At 44.3% G+C, this 21,596-nt stretch overlaps 1 protein-coding gene across 2 annotated transcripts in view; it reads left to right on the top strand.

Moving 5' to 3' along the window:
* atp6v1h (ATPase H+ transporting V1 subunit H) overlaps positions 1-21,596 on the top strand; it is a 99,289-nt gene that overhangs the window by 46,162 nt on the left and 31,531 nt on the right. The gene's annotated exons all lie outside the window — the stretch shown is intronic.

Here is a 21,596-nt window from a genome sequence, read left to right as displayed (position 1 = left end):
ATTATTTCACTTATAATTCACTGTGTCACAATTCTAGTGGGTCAGAAGTTTACATACACTATGTTGACTGTGCCTTTAAACAGCTTGGAAAATTCCAGAAAATTATGTCATGGCTTTAAAAGCTTCTGATAGGCTAATTGACATCATTTGAGTCAGTTGGAGGTGTACCTGTGGATGTATTTCAAGGCCTACCTTCAAACTCAGTGCCTTTTTGCTTGACATCATGGGAAAATCAAAAGAAATCAGCCAAGACCTCAGACAAAAATTGTAGGCCTCCACAGTCTGGTTCATCCTTGGGAGCAATTTCCAAACGCCTGAAGGTACCACGTTCATCTGTACAAACAATTGTGCGCAAGTATAAACACTATGGGACCACGCATCCGTCATACCGCTCAGGAAGGAGACTCGTTCTGTCTCCTAGAGATGAACATACTTTGGTGTGAGAAGCCCAAATCAATCCCAGAACAACAGCAAAGGACCTTGTGAAGATGCTGGAGGAAACAGGTACAAAAGTATCTATATCCACAATAAAACGAGTCCTATGTCAACATAACCTGAAAGGCCGCTCATCAAGAAAGAAGCCACTGCTCCAAACCGCCACAAAAAAAGCCAGACTACAGATTGCAACTACACATGGGGACAAAGATCGTACTTTTTGGAGAAATGTCCTCTGGTCTGATGAAACAAAAATAGAACTGTTTGGCCGTAATGTCCATTGTTATGTTTGGAGGAAAAAGGGAGGGCTTGCAAGCCAAAGAACACCATCCCAACCATGAAGCACGGGGGTGGCAGTATCATGTTGTGGGGGTGCTTTGCTGCACGAGGGACTGGTAGACTTCACAAAATAGATGGCACCATGAGGAAGGAAAATGATGTGGATATATTGAAGCAACATCTCAAGACATCCGTCAAAAAGTTCAAGCTTGGTCGCAAATGGGTCTTCCAAATGGTCAATGACCCCAAGCATACTTCCAAAGTTGTGGCAAAATGGCTTAAGGACAACAAAGTCAAGGTATTGGTGTGGCCATCACAAAGCCCTGACCTCAATCCTATTGAAAAGTTGTGGGCAGAACTGAAAAAATGTGTGCGAGCAAGGAGGCCTACAAACCTGACTCAGTTACACCAGCTCTGTCAGGAGGAATGGGCCAAAATTCACCCAACTTATTGTGGGAAGCTTGTGGAAGGCTATCTGAAAAGTTTGACCCAAGTTAAACAATTTAAAGGCAATGCTACCAAATACGAATTGAGTGTATGTAAACTTCTGACCCACTGGGATTGCGATGAAAGAAATAAAATCTGAAATAAATCATTCTCTCTACTATTATTCTGACATTTCACATTCTTAAATAAAGTGGTGATCCTAACTGACCTAATACAGGGATTTTTTACTAGGATTATAATGTCAGGAATTGTGAAAAACTGAGGTTAATGTATTTTGCTGAGGTGTGTATATAAACCTCTGACTTCAACTGTACAATTGATATGAGGAGGGTATGTAAACATTATATAAAGTGTCATTGTTTAAAGTGACTAGTGATACATTTATTACATCCAATTTTTTATTGTTAAAGTGTCTAGAGATTTTGAGTCAGTATGTTGGCAGCAGCCACTCATTGTTAGTGATGGCTGTTTCACAGTCTGATGGCCTTGAGATAGAAGCTGTTTTTCAATCTCTCGGTCCCAGCTTTGATGCACCTTTACTGACCTCGCCTTCTGGATGATAGCAGGGTGAACAGGCAGTGGCTCGGGTGGTTGTTGTCCTTGATGATCCTTTTGGCCTTCCTGTGACATCGTGTGCTGTAGGTGTCCTGGAGGGCAGGTAGTTTGCCCCCGGTGATGCGTTGTGCAGACCTCACTACCCTCTGGAGAGCCTTACGGTTGAGGGCGGTGCAGTTGCCATACCAGGCGGTGATACAGCCCACCAGGATGCTCTCGATTGTGCATCTGTAGAAGTTTGTGAGTGCTTTTGGTGACAAGCCGAATTTCTTCAGCCTCCTGAGGTTGAAGAGGCGCTGCTGCGCCTTCTTCACGATGCTGTCTGTGTGAGTGGACCAATTCAGTTTGTCTGTGATGTGTATGCCGAGGAACTTAAAACTTGCTACCCTCTCCACTACTGTTCCATCGATGTGGATTGGGGGGTGTTCCCTCTGCTGTTTCCTGAAGTCCACAATCATCTCCTTAGTTTTGTTGACGTTGAGTGTAAGGTTATTTTCCTGACACCACACTCCGAGGGCCCTCACCTCCTCCCTGTAGGCCGTCTCGTCGTTGTTGGTAATCAAGCCTACCACTGTTGTGTCGTCCGCAAACTTGATGATTGAGTTGGAGGCGTGCGTGGCCACGCAGTCGTGGGTGAACAGGGAGTACAGGAGAGGGCTCAGAACGCACCCTTGTGGGGCCCCAGTGTTGAGGATCAGCGGGTAGGAGATGTTGTTGCCTACCCTCACCACCTGGGGGCGGCCCGTCAGGAAGTCCAGTACCCAGTTGCACAGGGCGGGGTCGAGACCCAGGGTCTCGAGCTTGATGACGAGCTTGGAGGGTACTATGGTGTTGAATGCCGAGCTGTAGTCGATGAACAGCATTCTCACATAGGTATTCCTCTTGTCCAGATGGGTTAGGGCAGTGTGCAGTGTGGTTGAGATTGCATCGTCTGTGGACCTATTTGGGCGGTAAGCAAATTGGAGTGGGTCTAGGGTGTCAGGTAGGGTGGAGGTGATATGGTCCTTGACTAGTCTCTCAAAGCACTTCATGATGACGGATGTGAGTGCTACGGGGCGGTAGTCGTTTAGCTCAGATACCTTTAGCTTTCTTGGGAACCGGAACAATGGTGGCCCTCTTGAAGCATGTGGGAACAGCAGACTGGTATAGGGATTGATTGAATATGTCCGTAAACACACCGGCCAGCTGGTCTGCGCATGCTCTGAGGGCGCGGCTGGGGATGCCGTCTGGGCCTGCAGCCTTGCGAGGGTTAACACGTTTAAATGTCTTACTCACCTCGGTTGCAGTGAAGGAGAGACCGCATGTTTTCGTTGCAGGCCGTGTCAGTGGCACTGTATTGTCCTCAAAGCGGGCAAAAAAGTTATTTAGTCTGCCTGGGAGCAAGACATCCTGGTCCGTGACTGGGCTGGATTTCTTCCTGTAGTCCGTGATTGACTGTAGACCCTGCCACATGCCTCTTGTGTCTGAGCCGTTGAATTGAGATTCTACTTTGTGTCTGTACTGGCGCTTAGCTTGTTTGATAGCCTTGCGGAGGGAATAGCTGCACTGTTTGTATTCAGTCATGTTACCAGACACCTTGCCCTGATTAAAAGCAGTGGTTCGTGCCTTCAGTTTCACACGAATGCTGCCATCAATCCAAGGTTTCTGGTTAGGGAATGTTTTAATCGTTGCTATGGGAACGACATCTTCAACGCACGTTCTAATGAACTCGCACACCGAATCAGCGTATTCGTCAATGTTGTTGTCTGACGCAATACGAAACATCTCCCAGTCCACGTGATGGAAGCAGTCTTGGAGTGTGGAGTCAGCTTGGTCGGACCAGCGTTGGACAGACCTCAGCGTGGGAGCTTCTTGTTTTAGTTTCTGTCTGTAGGCAGGGATCAACAAAATGGAGTCGTGGTCAGCTTTTCCGAAAGGGGGGCGGGGCAGGGCCTTATATGCGTCGTGGAAGTTAGAGTAACAATGATCCAGGGTCTTTCCACCCCTGGTTGCGCAATCAATATGCTGATAAAATTTAGGGAGTCTTGTTATCAGATTAGCCTTGTTAAAATCTGCCACTTGCTCACCGAATCAGCGTATACATCAATGTTGTTGTTCGACGCTATCCAGAACATATCCCAGTCCACGTGATCGATACAATCTTGATGCGTGGAATCAAGTTGGTCGTACCAGCGTTGAACAGACCTGAGCATGGGCGTTTCCTGTGCAATGTGCCTGTCTACGGAGCCTGACCAGAAGACCCCTCCATCGCCCCCTTCTGCGGCGCCATTGTTTTAGGTCGCCTACTGGGGTCTGATCCATTGTCCTGGGTGGTGGTCCAAACAGAGGATCCGCTTCGGGAAAGTCGTATTCCTGGTCGTAATGTTGGTAAGTTCACGTTGCTCTTATATCCAATAGTTCTTCCCGGCTGTATGTATTAAGACTTAAGATTTCCTGTGGTAACAGTGTTAAAATTAATACAGATCAAAATACAGCAGAGTTTCCTTAGAACGCGAAGCGAGGCGACCATCTCTGTCAGCGCCATGTTGCATTATGCATCATTGTGAGACGCAGAGTAGGTGAACGGATGAGCTCTGCATGTGTGGTTCATACCTTGAAGCATGGAGGAGGAGGTGTGACGGTGTGCGGGTACTTTGCTGGTGACACTGTGATTTATTTCAAGTTCAAGGCACACTTAACCTGCATGGTTACCACAGCATTCTGCAGCGATACGCCATCCAATCTGGTTTGGGCTTAGTGGGACCATCATTTGTTTTTCAACAGGACAATGACCCAAAACACACCTCCAGACTGTGTAAGGACTATTTGACCAAGAAGGAGAGTGATGTAGTGCTGCATCAAAGGACCTGGCCTCCACAATCACCTGACCTCAACCCACTTGAGATGGTTTGAGATTAATTTGACCACAGAGTGAAGGAAAAGCAGCCAACAAGTGTTCAGCATAGGTGGGAACTCCATTATAGACTTTTGGAAAAGCATTCCAGGTGAAGCTGGTTGAGAGTTTGTCAACAGTGTGCAAAGCTGTTATCAAGGCAAAATGTGGGTACTTTGAAGAATCTCAAATATAAAATATATTTAGATTTTTTTTAAACACTTTTTTGGTTGCTACATGATTCCATATGTGTTATCTCATAGTTTTGATGTCTTCACTATTATTATACAATGTAGAAAATACTAAAAATAAAGAAAAACCCTTGAATGAGTAAGTGTGTGCAAACTATTGACTGGTTCTGTGGACTATTACAGCATTAATACTTGAGGCTGAGATGGGGTGGGCCGGGGGGACAACGACACTGTGGCCCCAAAGCACAGCCCCCACACCACTAGAGGGATATCAACAGACCATCAACTTACTACCCTGAGACAAGGCTGAGTATAGCCCACGAAGATCTCCTCCACTGCATGAGCCCGATGGTACACAAAACCGGACAGAAAGAAAACGTCTGAAGCAACCCACTCAAGTGACACACCCCTGCTAGGGATGGAAGAGCACGAGCAAACCAGTGACTCAGCCCCCATAATAGAGGCCTTAAAATCCCAGTGGAGAGATGGGAGCTGGCCAGGCAAGAGACACCTTCGCACCCCTGGGACTGACGAGACTCAATCTTAGGACCTTTATTTAACCTGAAGATGAAGATGAGTCTTCAGTAAAGACTTAAAGGTCGAGACCGAGTCTCTCACATGGGTAAGCAGACCATTCCATAAATATGTGGCTCTATAGGAGAAAGCCCTGCCTCCAGCTGTTTACTTAGAAATTCTAGGGACAATAAGGAGGCCTGCATCTTGTGACCGTAGCGTACTTGTAGGCATGTACGGCAGGACCAAATTGGAGAGGGAGGTAGGAGCAAGCCCATGTAATGCTTTGTAGGTTAGCAGTAAAACCTTGAAATCAGCCCTAGCCTTTACAGGAAGCCCGTGTAGAGAGGCTAGCACTGGAGTAAAACGATCACATTTTGGGGTTCTAGTCAAAATTCTAGCAGCCGTGTTCAGCAGTAATTGATGTTTATTTAGTGCTTTATCCGGGTAGCCAGAAAGTAGAGCATTGCAGTAGTCTAATCTAGAAGTGACACAAGCATGGATTTGCTTTTCTGCATCGTTTTTTTGACAAAAAGTATCTGAGTTTTGCAATGTTACGTAGATGGAAAAAAAACTTTCCTTGAAATATTCTTATGTTCGTCAAAAGAGAGATCCACAGTTTTTTATTTGAAACAACTGTACAACCATCACGATTAATTGTCAAATCCTACAGCAGATCTCTTTGGACTAGCATTTTTTGTTTTGTCCAAGTTAAAATGTAAAACACCACAGGCTTCCAGGGTAGGCAAATGTGGGGCTTCACCATGTTTCATCGAAATGCACAGCTGTGTGTCGTCCGTATAGCGGTGAAAGTTGACATTGTGTTTCTGAATGACATCACCAATTGGTAGAATATATAGTCAACCTTGAGGAACGCCGAAACTTACAATTGATGTGTCAGAGGACAAACCATCCACAGAGACTTAACTGATATCTTTCCGACAGACCAATTAGGGCTTCCAATCTCCTAAAGAATGTGGCGATCGATGGTGTCAAATCAAATTGTATTTGTCAAGTGCCGGATACAACAGGTTTAGGTAGACCTTACTGTGAAATGCTTACTTACAACCCCTTAACCAACATTGCATTTCAAGAAATAGAGGTAAGAATATTGACTAAATACACTAAAGTAGAAAATGTAATAAAGCAATACGATAAAATAACAATCACAAGGCTATATATCATGGCCTATTTATTGCCAAGCCTCTCTTATCCTACCTCATTTGCACATGCTGTTTATAGATTTTTCTACTGTATTATTGGTTGTATGTTTGTTTATTCCATGTGTAACTCTGTGTTGTTGTATGTGTCAAACTGCTTTGCTTTATCTTGGCCAGGTCGCAGTTGCAAATGAGAACTCTCAACTAGCCTATCTGGTGAAATAAAATAAATAAATAAATACTGGGAGTACCGATACTGAGTCAGTGTGCTGGGGTAGAGGTTAGTCGAGGTAATTTGTACATGTAGGTAGCGGTAAAGTGACTATGCATAGATAATAAACAGAGAGTAGCAGCAGTTTAAAACAAAGGGTAGGAGGGTGTCAATGTAAATAGAAAAATGTTGGCTTTCCTCTGACATTGTCTGGTATAGAGGTCCTAGATGGCAGGAAGCCAGTGATGTACTGGGCCGTGCGCATTACCCTTTGTAGAGCCTTCTGGTTGGATGTTGAGCAGTTGCCATACCGGGCGGTGATGCAACTAGGCAGGATGCACTTGATGGTGCAACTGTAGAACTTTTTGAAGATCTGCGAACCCATGCCAAAAGTTTCAGTCTCCTGAGGGGGAAAAGGTGTTTTCTAACCCTCTTCAAGACTGTCTTGGTGTGCTTCGACCATGATAATTTGTTGGTGATGTGGACACCAAGGAACTTAACTCTCGACCCGCTCCACTACAGCCCCGTCGATGTCAATGGGGATGTGTTTGGCCATCCTTTTCCTGTAGTCCACGATCAGCTCCTTTGTCTGTTAAGAGAGATGTTCTCCTGGCACCATACTGCCAGGTCTCTGACCCCTCCCTATAGGCTGTCTCATTGTTGTCGGTGATCAGGCCTACCACTGTTGTCGTCAGCAAACTTAATGATGGTGATGGACTCGAGCCTGGCCGTGCAGTCATGAGTGAACAGGGAGTAGAGGAGGGGCCTAAGTACACACCCTTGAGGGGCCCCAGTGTTGAGGATCAGCGTGGCAGATGTGTTGTTGCCTACCCTTACCACCTGGGGGTGGCCCGTCAGGAAGTCAAGGATCCAGTTGCAGAGGGAGGTGTTTAGGCCCAGGGTCTTTAGCTTCATGATGAGCTTTGAGGGCACTATGGTGTTGAACACAGTGCTGCAGTCAATGAAGAGCATTCTCACATAGGTGTTCCTTTTGTCCATATGGGAAAGTTCAGTGTGGAGTGCGATTGAGATTGCACCATCTGTGGGTCTGTTGGGGCGGTATGCGAATTGGAGTGGGTCAAGGGTTTCCGGGATGATGGTGTTGTGAGCCATGACCAGCCATGGCCAGCCTTTCAAAGCACTTCATGGCTACTCATGTGAGTTCTACGAGGCAGTAGTCATTTAGGCAGGTTACCTTCGCTTTCTTGGACACAGATACTATGGTGGTCTGCTCTTGGTAGATAGTGTGGTCAACAGCTTATCATGAGGTACTCTACCTCAGGCGAGCAATACTTTGAAACTTCCTTGATACATTGCACACCAGCTTTTATTGACATCAACACACACCCCTACCCGTCGTCTTACCAGTTGTAGCTGTTCTGTCCTGTCGATGCACAGAAAACCCAACCCACCGTATGTTATCCGTGTCGTCGTTCAGCCATGATTTGGTAAAACATAAGATATTACAGTTTTTTATGTCGTAGGATAGTCTCGAACGGAGATCATCCAGTTTATTCTCCAGTGATTGCACGTTGGCCAATAGAAGGGATGGTAGAGGCGGGTTACCCACTCACCAACAAATTCTCACAACGCCCCCTGTATTTACGTCTTTTCTTCACGCGATTGACAGTTATTTGGGCCTGGTCTCTGAGAAGCAGTATATCCTTCATCCAGTTTGAGGCCATTTTTGGTCATAAGAGACTGTAGCAGCAAAATTATTTACAAAATAAGTTACAAACAATGTGGGAAAAAATGAACAAAATAGGAGTTTGCTAGGAGCCCGTAAAATGGAAGCCATCCCCTCCGGCCCCATTATCCAAAAGCAGCACTAAGGTCTACGAGTACGAGGACAGATGCAGAGCCTCGGTCTGACGTCATTAAAAGGTCATTTACCACCTTCACAAGTGCAATCTCAGTGCTATGATGGGGTCTAAAACTAGACTGTGTTTTGTATACATTATTTGTCTTCAGGAAGAGATGGAGTTGCTGCGCAACAGCTTGCTCTGTGCATGTGATGCCATCCTGTTTATATTTCAGCACATATAGTCTGGACAAAATATTGTTATTAAGGCTGGCCAATTACAGTCATCCAAAATTCCATGACCGTCACAGCCGTTCTATAGCTTAAACAGAAGCTCTTCTCTCTAAGTGAAGAGAATGAGAGGAAATTCAGGTTTATTTGTTACCCAGGCCACTATGTTTTCTACCATATTAACCAGGAAGCCATCTTGTTCTAGGGGCTTTTACACATCTCGGCTGCGTTCCAAACATGTAAAAGACACCCTCAGCCCTCAAATTAACACTTCTGAGGATGTATCATGACGTATGATGAATTGACATTTGCAGGGCAAGGGAACAATTAATTACTTTTAAATGGACCGCCTGGAGATGTCTCTCGTTCGTCCCACAGTACTGTTTTCTGTTTTTTTTATGCTCTATTGTCTAGTATGATTGATAGCTAGAAGACAACGCATCCGCAGACATCGAATGCTAGCCATCAGATGACATCAGGTAAATTGAAAATTACAATGTATAAGTGTGATGTCAGGAAAAGTTGAATTTTTTTATTTATTTTATTTCACCTTTATTTAACCAGGTAGGCAAGTTGAGAACAAGTTCTCATTTACAATTGCGACCTGGCCAAGATAAAGCAAATCAGTTCGACACATACAACAACACAGAGTTACACATGGAGTAAAACAAACATACAGTCAATAATACAGTATAAACAAGTCAATATACGATGTGAGCAAATGAGGTGAGAAGGGAGGTAAAGGCAAAAAAGGCCATGGTGGCAAAGTAAATACAATATAGCAAGTAAAACACTGGAATGGTAGATTTGCAATGGAAGAATGTGCAAAGTAGAAATAAAAATAATGGGGTGCAAAGGAGCAAAATAAATAAATTAAATACAGTTGGGAAAGAGGTAGTTGTTTGGGCTAAATTATAGGTGGGCTATGTACAGGTGCAGTAATCTGTGAGCTGCTCTGACAGTTGGTGCTTAAATCTAGTGAGGGAGATAAGTGTTTCCAGTTTCAGAGATTTTTGTAGTTCGTTCCAGTCATTGGCAGCAGAGAACTGGAAGGAGAGGCGGCCAAAGAAAGAATTGGATTTGGGGGTGACTAGAGAGATATACCTGCTGGAGCGTGTGCTACAGGTGGGAGATGCTATGGTGACCAGTGAGCTGAGATAAGGGGGACTTTACCTAGCAGGGTCTTGTAGATGACATGGAGCCAGTGGGTTTGGCGACGAGTATGAAGCGAGGGCCAGCCAACGAGAGCGTACAGGTCGCAATGGTGGGTAGTATATGGGGCTTTGGTGACAAAACGGATTGCACTGTGATAGACTGCATCCAATTTGTTGAGTAGGGTATTGGAGGCTATTTTGTAAATGACATCGCCAAAGTCGAGGATTGGTAGGATGGTCAGTTTTACAAGGGTATGTTTGGCAGCATGAGTGAAGGATGCTTTGTTGCGAAATAGGAAGCCAATTCTAGATTTAACTTTGGATTGGAGATGTTTGATATGGGTCTGGAAGGAGAGTTTACAGTCTAACCAGACACCTAAGTATTTGTAGTTGTCCACGTATTCTAAGTCAGAGCCGTCCAGAGTCGTGATGTTGGACAGGCGGGTAGGTGCAGGTAGCGATCGGTTGAAGAGCATGCATTTAGTTTTACTTGTATTTAAGAGCAATTGGAGGCCACGGAAGGAGAGTTGTATGGCATTGAAGCTTGCCTGGAGGGTTGTTAACACAGTGTCCAAAGAAGGGCCGGAAGTATACAGAATGGTGTCGTCTGCGTAGAGGTGGATCAGAGACTCACCAGCAGCAAGAGCGACATCATTGATGTATACAGAGAAGAGAGTCGGTCCAAGAATTGAACCCTGTGGCACCCCCATAGAGACTGCTAGAGGTCCGGACAGCAGAACCTCCGATTTGACACACTGAACTCTATCAGAGAAGTAGTTGGTGAACCAGGCAAGGCAATCATTTGAGAAACCAAGGCTGTCGAGTCTGCCGATGAGGATGTGGTGATTGACAGAGTCGAAAGCCTTGGCCAGATCAATGAATACGGCTGCACAGTAATGTTTCTTATCGATGGCGGTTAAGATATCATTTAGGACCTTGAGCGTGGCTGAGGTGCACCCATGACCAGCTCTGAAACCAGATTGCATAGCAGAGAAGGTATGGTGAGATTCGAAATGGTCGGTAATCTGTTTGTTGACTTGGCTTTCGAAGACCTTAGAAAGGCATGGTAGGATAGATATAGGTCTGTAGCAGACCTATAGTATGCGCTAGCTGTTTCCAAAAGCTAACCAAACAAAAACATAATTACTTTTACGATACGTGTTTGTGCCGTCATGTGCATTAGTAGCACAGTTTCAAAGTTATTTGCATTCGTTTTTTTACTTCCACTTGTCAAATCAAATCAAATCAAATCAAATTTCAAATCAAATTTTATTTGTCACATACACATGGTTAGCAGATGTTAATGCGAGTGTAGCGAAATGCTTGTGCTTCTAGTTCCGACAATGCAGTAATAACGAGCAAGTAATCTAACTAACAATTCCAAAAAAAACTACTGTCATACACAGTGTAAGGGGATAAAGAATATGTACATAAGGATATATGAATGAGTGATGGTACAGAGCAGCATAGGCAAGATACAGTAGATGATATCGAGTACAGTATATACATATGAGATAAGTATGTAAACCAAGTGGCATAGTTAAAGTGGCTAGTGATACATGTATTACATAAGGATGCAGTCGATGATATAGAGTACAGTATCAACGTATGCATATGAGATGAACAATGTAGGGTAAGTAACATTATATAAGGTAGCATTGTTTAAAGTGGCTAGTGATATATTTACATCATTTCCCCATCGATTCCCATGATTAAAGTGGCTGGAGTAGAGTCAGTGTCTTTGACAGTGTGTTGGCAGTAGCCACTCAATGTTAGTGGTGGCTGTTTAACAGTCTGATGGCCTTGAGATAGAAGCTGTTTTTCAGTCTCTCGGTCCCAGCTTTGATGCACCTGTACTGACCTCGCCTTCTGGATGGCAGCGGGGTGAACAGGCAGTGGCTCGGGTGGTTGATGTCCTTGATGATCTTTATGGCCTTCCTGTAGCATCGGGTGGTGTAGGTGTCCTGGAGGGCAGGTAGTTTGCCCCGGTGATGCGTTGTGCAGACCTCACTACCCTCTGGAGAGCCTTACGGTTGAGGGCGGTGCAGTTGCCATACCAGGCGGTGATACAGCCCGCCAGGATGCTCTCGATTGTGCATCTGTAGAAGTTTGTGAGTGCTTTTGGTGACAAGCCGAATTTCTTCAGCCTCCTGAGGTTGAAGAGGCGCTGCTGCGCCTTCCTCACGATGCTGTCTGTGTGAGTGGACCAATTCAGTTTGTCTGTGATGTGTATGCCGAGGAACTTAAAACTTGCTACCCTCTCCACTACTGTTCCATCGATGTGGATGGGGGTGTTCCCTCTGCTGTTTCCTGAAGTCCACAATCATCTCCTTAGTTTTGTTGACGTTGAGTGTGAGGTTATTTTCCTGACACCACACTCCGAAGGCCCTCACCTCCTCCCTGTAGGCCGTCTCGTCGTTGTTGGTAATCAAGCCTACCACTGTTGTGTCGTCCGCAAACTTGATGATTGAGTTGGAGCGTGCATGGCCACGCAGTCGTGGGTGAACAGGGAGTACAGGAGAGGGCTCAGAACGCACCCTTGTGGGGCCCCAGTGTTGAGGATCAGCGGGGAGGAGATGTTGTTGCCTACCCTCACCACCTGGGGGCGGCCCGTCAGGAAGTCCAGTACCCAGTTGCACAGGGCGGGGTCGAGACCCAGGGTCTCGAGCTTGATGACGAGCTTGGAGGGTACTATGGTGTTGAATGCCGAGCTGTAGTCGATGAACAGCATTCTCACATAGGTATTCCTCTTGTCCAGATGGGTTAGGGCAGTGTGCAGTGTGGTTGAGATTGCATCGTCTGTGGACCTATTTGGGCGGTAAGCAAATTGGAGTGGGTCAAGGGTGTCAGGTAGGGTGGAGGTGATATGGTCCTTGACTAGTCTCTCAAAGCACTTCATGATGACGGATGTGAGTGCTACGGGCGGTAGTCGTTTAGCTCAGTTACCTTAGCTTTCTTGGGAACAGGAACAATGGTGGCCCTCTTGAAGCATGTGGGAACAGCAGACTGGTATAGGGATTGATTGAATATGTCCGTAAACACACCGGCCAGCTGGTCTGCGCATGCTCTGAGGGCGCGGCTGGGGATGCCGTCTGGGCCTGCAGCCTTGCGAGGGTTAACACGTTTAAATGTCTTACTCACTTCGGCTGCAGTGAAGGAGAGACCGCATGTTTCCGTTGCAGGCCGTGTCAGTGGCACTGTATTGTCCTCAAAGCGGGCAAAAAAGTTATTTAGTCTGCCTGGGAGCAAGACATCCTGGTCCGTGACTGGGCTGGGTTTCTTCCTGTAGTCCGTGATTGACTGTAGACCCTGCCACATACCTCTTGTGTCTGAGCCGTTGAATTGAGATTCTACTTTGTCTCTGTACTGGCGCTTAGCTTGTTTGATAGCCTTGCGGAGGGAATAGCTGCACTGTTTGTATTCAGCCATGTTACCAGACACCTTGCCCTGATTAAAAGCAGTGGTTCGTGCCTTCAGTTTCACACGAATGCTGCCATCAATCCACGGTTTCTGGTTAGGGAATGTTTTAATCGTTGCTATGGGAACGACATCTTCAACGCACGTTCTAATGAACTCGCACACCGTATCAGCGTATTCGTCAATGTTGTTGTCTGACGCAATACGAAACATCTCCCAGTCCACGTGATGGAAGCAGTCTTGGAGTGTGGAGTCAGCTTGGTCGGACCAGCGTTGGACAGACCTCAGCGTGGGAGCTTCTTGTTTTAGTTTCTGTCTGTAGGCAGGGATCAACAAAATGGAGTCGTGGTCAGCTTTTCCGAAAGGGGGCGGGGCAGGGCCTTATATGCGTCGCGGAAGTTAGAGTAACAATGATCCAGGGTCTTTCCACCCCTGGTTGCGCAATCGATATGCTGATAAAATTTAGGGAGTCTTGTTTTCAGATTAGCCTTGTTAAAATCCCCAGCTACAATGAATGCAGCCTCCGGATAAATCGTTTCCAGTTTGCAGAGAGTTAAATAAAGTTCGTTCAGAGCCATCGATGTGTCTGCTTGGGGGGATATATACGGCTGTGATTATAATCGAAGAGAATTCTCTTGGTAGATAATGCGGTCTACATTTGATTGTGAGGAATTCTAAATCATGTGAACAGAAGGATTTGAGTTCCTGTATGTTTCTTTCATCACACCATGTCACGTTGGCCATAAGACATACGCCCCCGCCCCTCTTCTTACCAGAAAGATGTTTGTTTCTGTCGGCGCGATGCGTGGAGAAACCCGCTGGCTGCACCGCTTCGGATTGCGTCTCTCCAGTTAGCCATGTTTCCGTGAAGCAGAGAACGTTACAGTCTCTGATGTCCCTCTGGAATGCTACCCTTGCTCGGATTTCATCAACCTTGTTGTCAAGAGACTGGACATTGGCAAGAAGAATGCTAGGGAGTGGTGCACGATGTGCCCGTCTCCGGAGTCTGACCAGAAGACCGCTTCATTTCCCTCTTTTTCTGAGTCGTTTTTTTTTTTGGTCGCTGCATGTGATCCACTCGGTTACACTGGTTGTAAGGCAGAACACAGGATCCGCGTCGCGAAAAACATATTCTTGGTCGTACTGATGGTGAGTTGACGCTGATCTTATATTCAGTAGTTCTTGTCGGCTGTATGTAAAGAAACCTAAGATGACCTGGGGTACTAGTGTAAGAAATAACACGTAAAAAAACAAAAAACTGCATAGTTTCCTAGGAACGCGAAGCGAGGCGGCCATCTCTGTCGGCGCCGGAAGTACTTCTCCGTATTAATGTTGGTTTTATGTTTTGGATTACTTTTCTTAGCGGATTTACAATCATCGTTAATTGAATTATGGGGCGTTTCAGGCCTCGACGTGAACAGAATTTTACACTCGCGAAGTCAATCACAAATGAGTGCTGAGTGGCTTACTTAACTGGCTAATCGTTTGGACCAATGGCAAAGATGGCCGCCGGGATCCCCTAAGGTCATAAGGCAAGGGGAAGTGGAGGAGGGTGTGTCTTTAATGTGTTTGAAATGCTACCCAGGTGATTTATTCTCTGAAACCCTCTCTCAGAGATCATTTTAATAACACAACCAATCACTGTCTTAGTGCTGCTACTACTACTTTACTGCTGATGCTGCTACTACTACTTTACTGCTGATGCTACTACTACTGCTACTTTACTGCTACTACTACTTTACTGCTTATGCTATTACTACTTTACTGCTACTACAAATGTACCACTACTTTACTGTTGATGCTACTACTACTGCTACATTACTGCTACTACTTTACTGCTTATGCTATTACTACTTTACTACTACTACTCTACTGATGATGCTGCTACTAATACTACTTTACTACTACTAATTTACTACTACTTCTTTACTTCTGATGCTACTACTTTACTACTACTACTACTACCTTACTTCTGATGCTACCACTACTACTACTCTACTGCTACTGCTACTACTTTACTAATCAAATTTCAAATCAAATGTGTTTATGTAGCCCTTCTTACATCAGCTGATATATCAAAGTGCTGTACAGAAACCCAGCCTAAAACCCCAAACAGCAAGCAATGCAGGTGTAGAAGCACGGTGGCTAGGAAAAACTCCCTAGAAAGGCCAAAACCTAGGGAGGAACCAGGCTATGAGGGGTGGCCAGTCCTCTTCTGTCTGTGCTGGGTGGAGATTATAACAAAACATGGCCAAGATGTTCATAAATGACCAGCAGGGTCAAATAATAATATTCACAGTAGTTGTCGAGGGTGCAACAAGTCAGCACCTCAGGAGTAAATGTCAGTTGGCTTTTCGTAGCCGATCATTGAGAGTATCTCTACCGCTCTTGCTGTCTCTAAATAGTTGAAAACAGCAGGTCTGGGACAGGTGACACGTCCGGTGAACTGGCCAGGGTTCCATAGCCGCAGGCAGAACAGTTGAAATTGGAGCAGCAGCACGGCCAGGTGGACTGGGGACAGCAAGGAGTCATCATGTCAGGTAGTCCTGAGGCATGGTCCTAGGGTTCAGGTCCACTGAGAGAGAGAAAGAAATTGAGAAACCTGTCCAACCAAAAACATAGAGACCCGGAACCCTGAGTCTACGCCTTCACTATGGTGAATCACTAAAACAATACAGAAATACACTACGGAAAAAGAAGGAACAGCATGTCAGGAATCAGCTCAATGTAATTGAAGAATCATAGACTCTAACCACTTCTGGGAAAATTGGAAAACACTAAACAAACAACAACACAAAGAATTATCTATCCAAAATGGAGATGTATGGGTAAACCACTTCTCCAATCGTTTTGGCTCAATAACAAAGAATAAAGAGCAAAAACATATACATGATCAAATACAGATCTTAGAATCAACTATTAAAGACTACCAGAACCCACTGGATTCTCCAATTACATTGAATGAGTTACAGGACAAAATAAAAACCCTTCAACCCAAAAAGGCCTGTGGTGTTGATGGTATCCTCAATGAAATGATCAAACATACAGACAACAAATTCCAATTGGCTATACTAAAACTCTTTAACATCATCCTTAGCTCTAGCATATTCCCCAATATTTGGAACCAAGGACTGATCACCCCAATCCACAAAAGTGGAGACAAATTTGACCCCAATAACTACCATGGAATATGCGTCAACAGTAACCTTGGGAAAATTCTCTGCATTATCATTTACAGCAGACTCGTACATTTCCTCAATGAAAACAATGTACTGAGCAAATGTCAAATAGGCTTTTTACCAAATTACCGTACAACAGACCATGTATTCACCCTGCACACCCTAATTGACAACCAAACAAACCAAAACAAAGGCAAAGTCTTTTCATGCTTTGTTGATTTCAAAAAAGCCTTCGACTCAATTTGGCATGAGGGTCTGCTATACAAACTGATGGAAAGTGGTGTTGGGGGTAAAACATACGACATTATAAAGTCCATGTACACAAACAACAAGTGTGCGGTTAAAATTGGCAAAAAATACACAAATTTCTTCACACAGGGTCGTGGGGTGAGACAGGGATGCAGCTTAAGCCCCACCCTCTTCAACATGTATATTAACGAATTGGCGCGGGCACTAGAAAAGCCTCACCCTACTAGAATCCGAAGTCAAATGTCTGCTGTTTGCTGATGATCTGGTGCTTCTGTCACCAACCAAGGAGGGCCTACAGCAGCACCTAGATCTTATGCACAGATTCTGTCAGACCTGGGCCCTGACAGTAAATCTCAGTAAGACCAAAATAATGGTGTTCAAAAAAAGGTCCAGTCACCAGGACCACAAATACAAATTCCATCTAGACACTGTTGCCCTAGAGCACAAAAAAACTATACATACCTTGGCCTTTACATCAGCGCCACAGGTAACTTCCATAAAGCTGTGAACGATCTGAGAGACAAGGCAAGAAGGGCATTCTATGCCATCAAAAGGAACATAAATTTCAACATACCAATTAGGATTTGGCTAAAAATACTTTAATCAGTGGTTGTGAGGTCTGGGGTCACCAACCAAGACTTCACAAAATGGGACAAACACCAAATTGAGACTCTGCACGCAGAATTCTGCAGAAATATCCTCCGTGTACAACGTAGAACACCAAATAATGCATGCAGAGCAGAATTAGGCCGATAACCACTAATTATCCAAATCCAGAAAAGAGCCGTTAAATTCTATAACCACCTAAAAGGAAGCGATTCCCAAACCTTCCATAACAAAGCCCATCACCTACAGAGAGATGAACCTGGAGAAGAGTCCCCTAAGCAAGCTAGTCCTGGGGCTCTGTTCACAAACACAAACACACCCTACAGAGCCCCAGGACATCAGCACAATTAGACCTAACCAAATCATGAGAAAACAAAAAGATAATTACTTGACACATTGGAAAGAATTTACAAAAAAACAGCGCAAACTAGAATGCTATTTGGCCCTACACAGAGAGTACACAGCGGCAGAATACCTGACCACTGTGACTGACCCAAAATGAAGGAAAGCTTTGACTATGTACAGACTCAGTGAGCATAGCCTTGCTATTGAGAAAGGCCGCCATAGGCAGAAATGTCTCTCAAGAAGACAGGCTATGTGCTCACTGCCCACAAAATGAGGTGGAAACTGAGCTGCACTTCCTAACCTCCTGCCCAATGTATGACCATATTAGAGAGACATATTTCCCTCAGATTACACAGATCCACAAAGAATTCGAAAACAAATCCAATTTTGATAAACTCCCATATCTACTGGGTGAAATTCCACAGTGTGCCGTCACAACAGCAAGATTTGTGACCTGTTGCCATGAGAAAAGTGCAACCAGTGAAGAACAAACACCATTGTAAATACAACCCATATTTATGCAAATGTATTTTCCCTTGTATACCTTAACCATTTGTACATTGTTAAAACACTGTATATATATAATATGACATTTTTTTAATTTTTTTATTTCACCTTTATTTAACCAGGTAGGCTAGTTGAGAACAAGTTCTCATTTGCAACTGCGACCTGGCCAAGATAAAGCATAGCAGTGTGAACAGACAACACAGAGTTACACATGGAGTAAACAATTAACAAGTCAATAACACAGTAGAAAAAAGAGAGTCTATATACATTGTGTGCAAAAGGCATGAGGAGGTAGGCGAATAATTACAATTTTGCAGATTAACACTGGAGTGATAAATGATCAGATGGTCATGTACAGGTAGAGATATTTGTGTGCAAAAGAGCAGAAAAGTAAATAAATAAAAACAGTATGGGGATGAGGTAGGTAAAAATGGGTGGGATATTTACCGATAGACTATGTACAGCTGCAGCGATCGGTTAGCTGCTCAGATAGCAGATGTTTGAAGTTGGTGAGGGAGATAAAAGTCTCCAACTTCAGCGATTTTTGCAATTCATTCCAGTCACAGGCAGCAGAGAACTGGAACGAAAGGCGGCCAAATGAGGTGTTGGCTTTAGGGATGATCAGTGAGATACACCTGCTGGAGCGCGTGCTACGGGTGGGTGTTGCCATCGTGACCAGTGAACTGAGATAAGGCGGAGCTTTACCTAGCATGGACTTGTAGATGACCTGGAGCCAGTGGGTCTGGCGACGAATATGTAGCGAGGGCCAGCCGACTAGAGCATACAGGTCGCAGGGGTGGGTGGTATAAGGTGCATTAGTGACAAAACGGATGGCACTGTGATAAACTGCATCCAGTTTGCTGAGTAGAGTGTTGGAAGCTATTTTGTAGATGACATCGCCGAAGTCGAGGATCGGTAGGATAGTCAGTTTTACTAGGGTAAGTTTGGCGGCTTGAGTGAAGAAGGCTTTGTTGCGGAATAGAAAGCCGACTCTAGATTTGATTTTCGATTGGAGATGTTTGATATGAGTCTGGAAGGAGAGTTTACAGTCTAGCCAGACACCTAGGTACTTATAGATGTCCACATATTCAAGGTCGGAACCATCCAGGGTGGTGATGCTAGTCAGGCGTGCGGGTGCAGGCAGCGAACGGTTGAAAAGCATGCATTTGTAATGTCTTTATTGTTTTGAAACTTCTGTATGTGTAATGTTTACTGTTAATTTGTATTTTTTATTTCACTTTAAATATTATCTACCTCACTTGCTTTGGCAATGTTAACACATGTTTCCCATGCCAATAAAGCCCTTGAATTGAATTGAATTGAGAGAAAGAAAGAAAGAGAGAATTAGAGAGAGCATACTAAAATTCACACAGGACACCGGATAAGACAGGAGAAGTACACCAGATTTAACAGACTGACCCTAGCCCCCTGACAAACTATTGCAGCATAAATACTGGAGGCTGAGACAGGAGGGGTCAGGAGACACTGTGGCCCCATCCAATGATACCCCCGGACAGAGCCAAACAGGCAGGATATAACCCCACCCACTTTGCCAAAACACAGCCCCCACACCATTAGAGGGATATCGTCAACCACCAACTTACCATCCTGAGACAAGGCCAAGTATAGCCCACAAAGATCTCCTTCATGGCACGAACCCGAGGGGTTCTACTACTACTTTTCTACTACTACTACTTTACCGCTGATGCTACTGCTGCTACTACTACTTTACTGCTGATGCTACTACTACTACTTTACTGCTGCTGCTACTACTACTTTACTGCTGCTGCTACTACTACTTTACTGCTGATGCTACTACTACTACTTTACTGCTGCTGCTACTACTACTTTACTGCTGATGCTACTACTACTTTACTGCTATTTTGCTACTGCTACTACTACTACTTTACCTCTACTACTTTACTGCTGCTCCTACTGCTACTACTTTACTGCTACTAATACTAATACTACTACTACCTCTACTACTTTGCTACTGCTACTACTACTACTTTACTACCTCTACTGCTGCTACTACTACTTCTACTACTGCTACTAATACTACTACTACTACCTCTACTACTTTACTTCTACTACTATTTTGCTACTACTACTACTACTATTTTGCTACTACTACTACTACTTTACTGCTACTACTACTACTATACAGCTGCTGCTACTACTACTACTACTTCTGCTACTACTACATTACTACTACTACTTCACTGCTGATGATACGGCTACTACTACTTTAATGCTACTACTTTACTGCTGATGCTGCTACTACTACTTCACTGCTGATGATACGGCTACTACTACTTTAATATTGATGCTTCTACTACTACTGCTACTACTACTTCACTGCTGTTGATACGGCTACTACTACTTTAATGCTACTACTTTACTGCTGATACTTCTACTACTACTTTACTTCTGATGCTGCTACTACAACTTCTACTTTACTGCTACTAATATGACTACTGCTATTACTACTTTACTACTGCTTTAATGCTACTACTATTTTGCTACTGCTACTACCACTATTTTACCTCTACTACTTTACTGCTACTACTACTACTACTTTACAGCTGCTGCTGCTACTACTGCTACTTTACTACTACTACTTTACTGCTGATGCTTCTACTACTACTACTACTTTACTGCTGATGCTACTACAACTACTTTACTGCTAATACTACTTTACTGCTACTACTACTACTTTACTGCTGATGCTGCTACTACAATCTCTACTTTACTGCTACTAATATGACTACTACTACTTTACTACTGATGCTACTACTGCTTTACTGCTACTACTATTTTGCTACTGCTCCTACCACTACTTTACCTCTACTACTTTACTGCTACTACTACTTTACAGCTGCTGCTGCTACTACTGCTACTTTACTACTACTACTTTACTGCTGCTACTACTACTACTACTACTTCTTTACTACTTTACTGCTGATGATGATACGGCTGCTACTACTACTTTAATGCTACTACTTTACTGCTGCTACTACTACTACTTTACTGCTATTACTACTACTTTTCTACTAATACTTTGCTGCTACTACTGATGCTACTACTATTGCTACTGCAACTGCTTCTGCTGCTACTACTACTACTACTACTGTTGTTGGTACTACATCTGCTGCTGCCGCTACAACTACTACTTTTGATGGTACTGCGGCTGCTCTACTACTCCTATTACTAATACTACTTCTTACTACTTATTTTGATGCTACTGCTGATACTACTACTTCTGCTGCTGATGACGCTGCTACTACTACTACTACTGCTGCTACTACCTCTACTACTTCTACTACTGCTGCTACTACTACTGCTGCTACTACTGCTGCTGCTACTACTACTGCTGCTACTACTACTACTGCTGCTACTACTACTACTACTGCTGCTACTGCTACTGCTGCTACTACTACTACT

Source organism: Oncorhynchus tshawytscha, linkage group LG10 (assembly GCF_018296145.1).
Source record: "Oncorhynchus tshawytscha isolate Ot180627B linkage group LG10, Otsh_v2.0, whole genome shotgun sequence".
NCBI lineage: Eukaryota > Metazoa > Chordata > Actinopteri > Salmoniformes > Salmonidae > Oncorhynchus > Oncorhynchus tshawytscha.
This window is presented reverse-complemented; position numbering and strand designations above follow the sequence as displayed.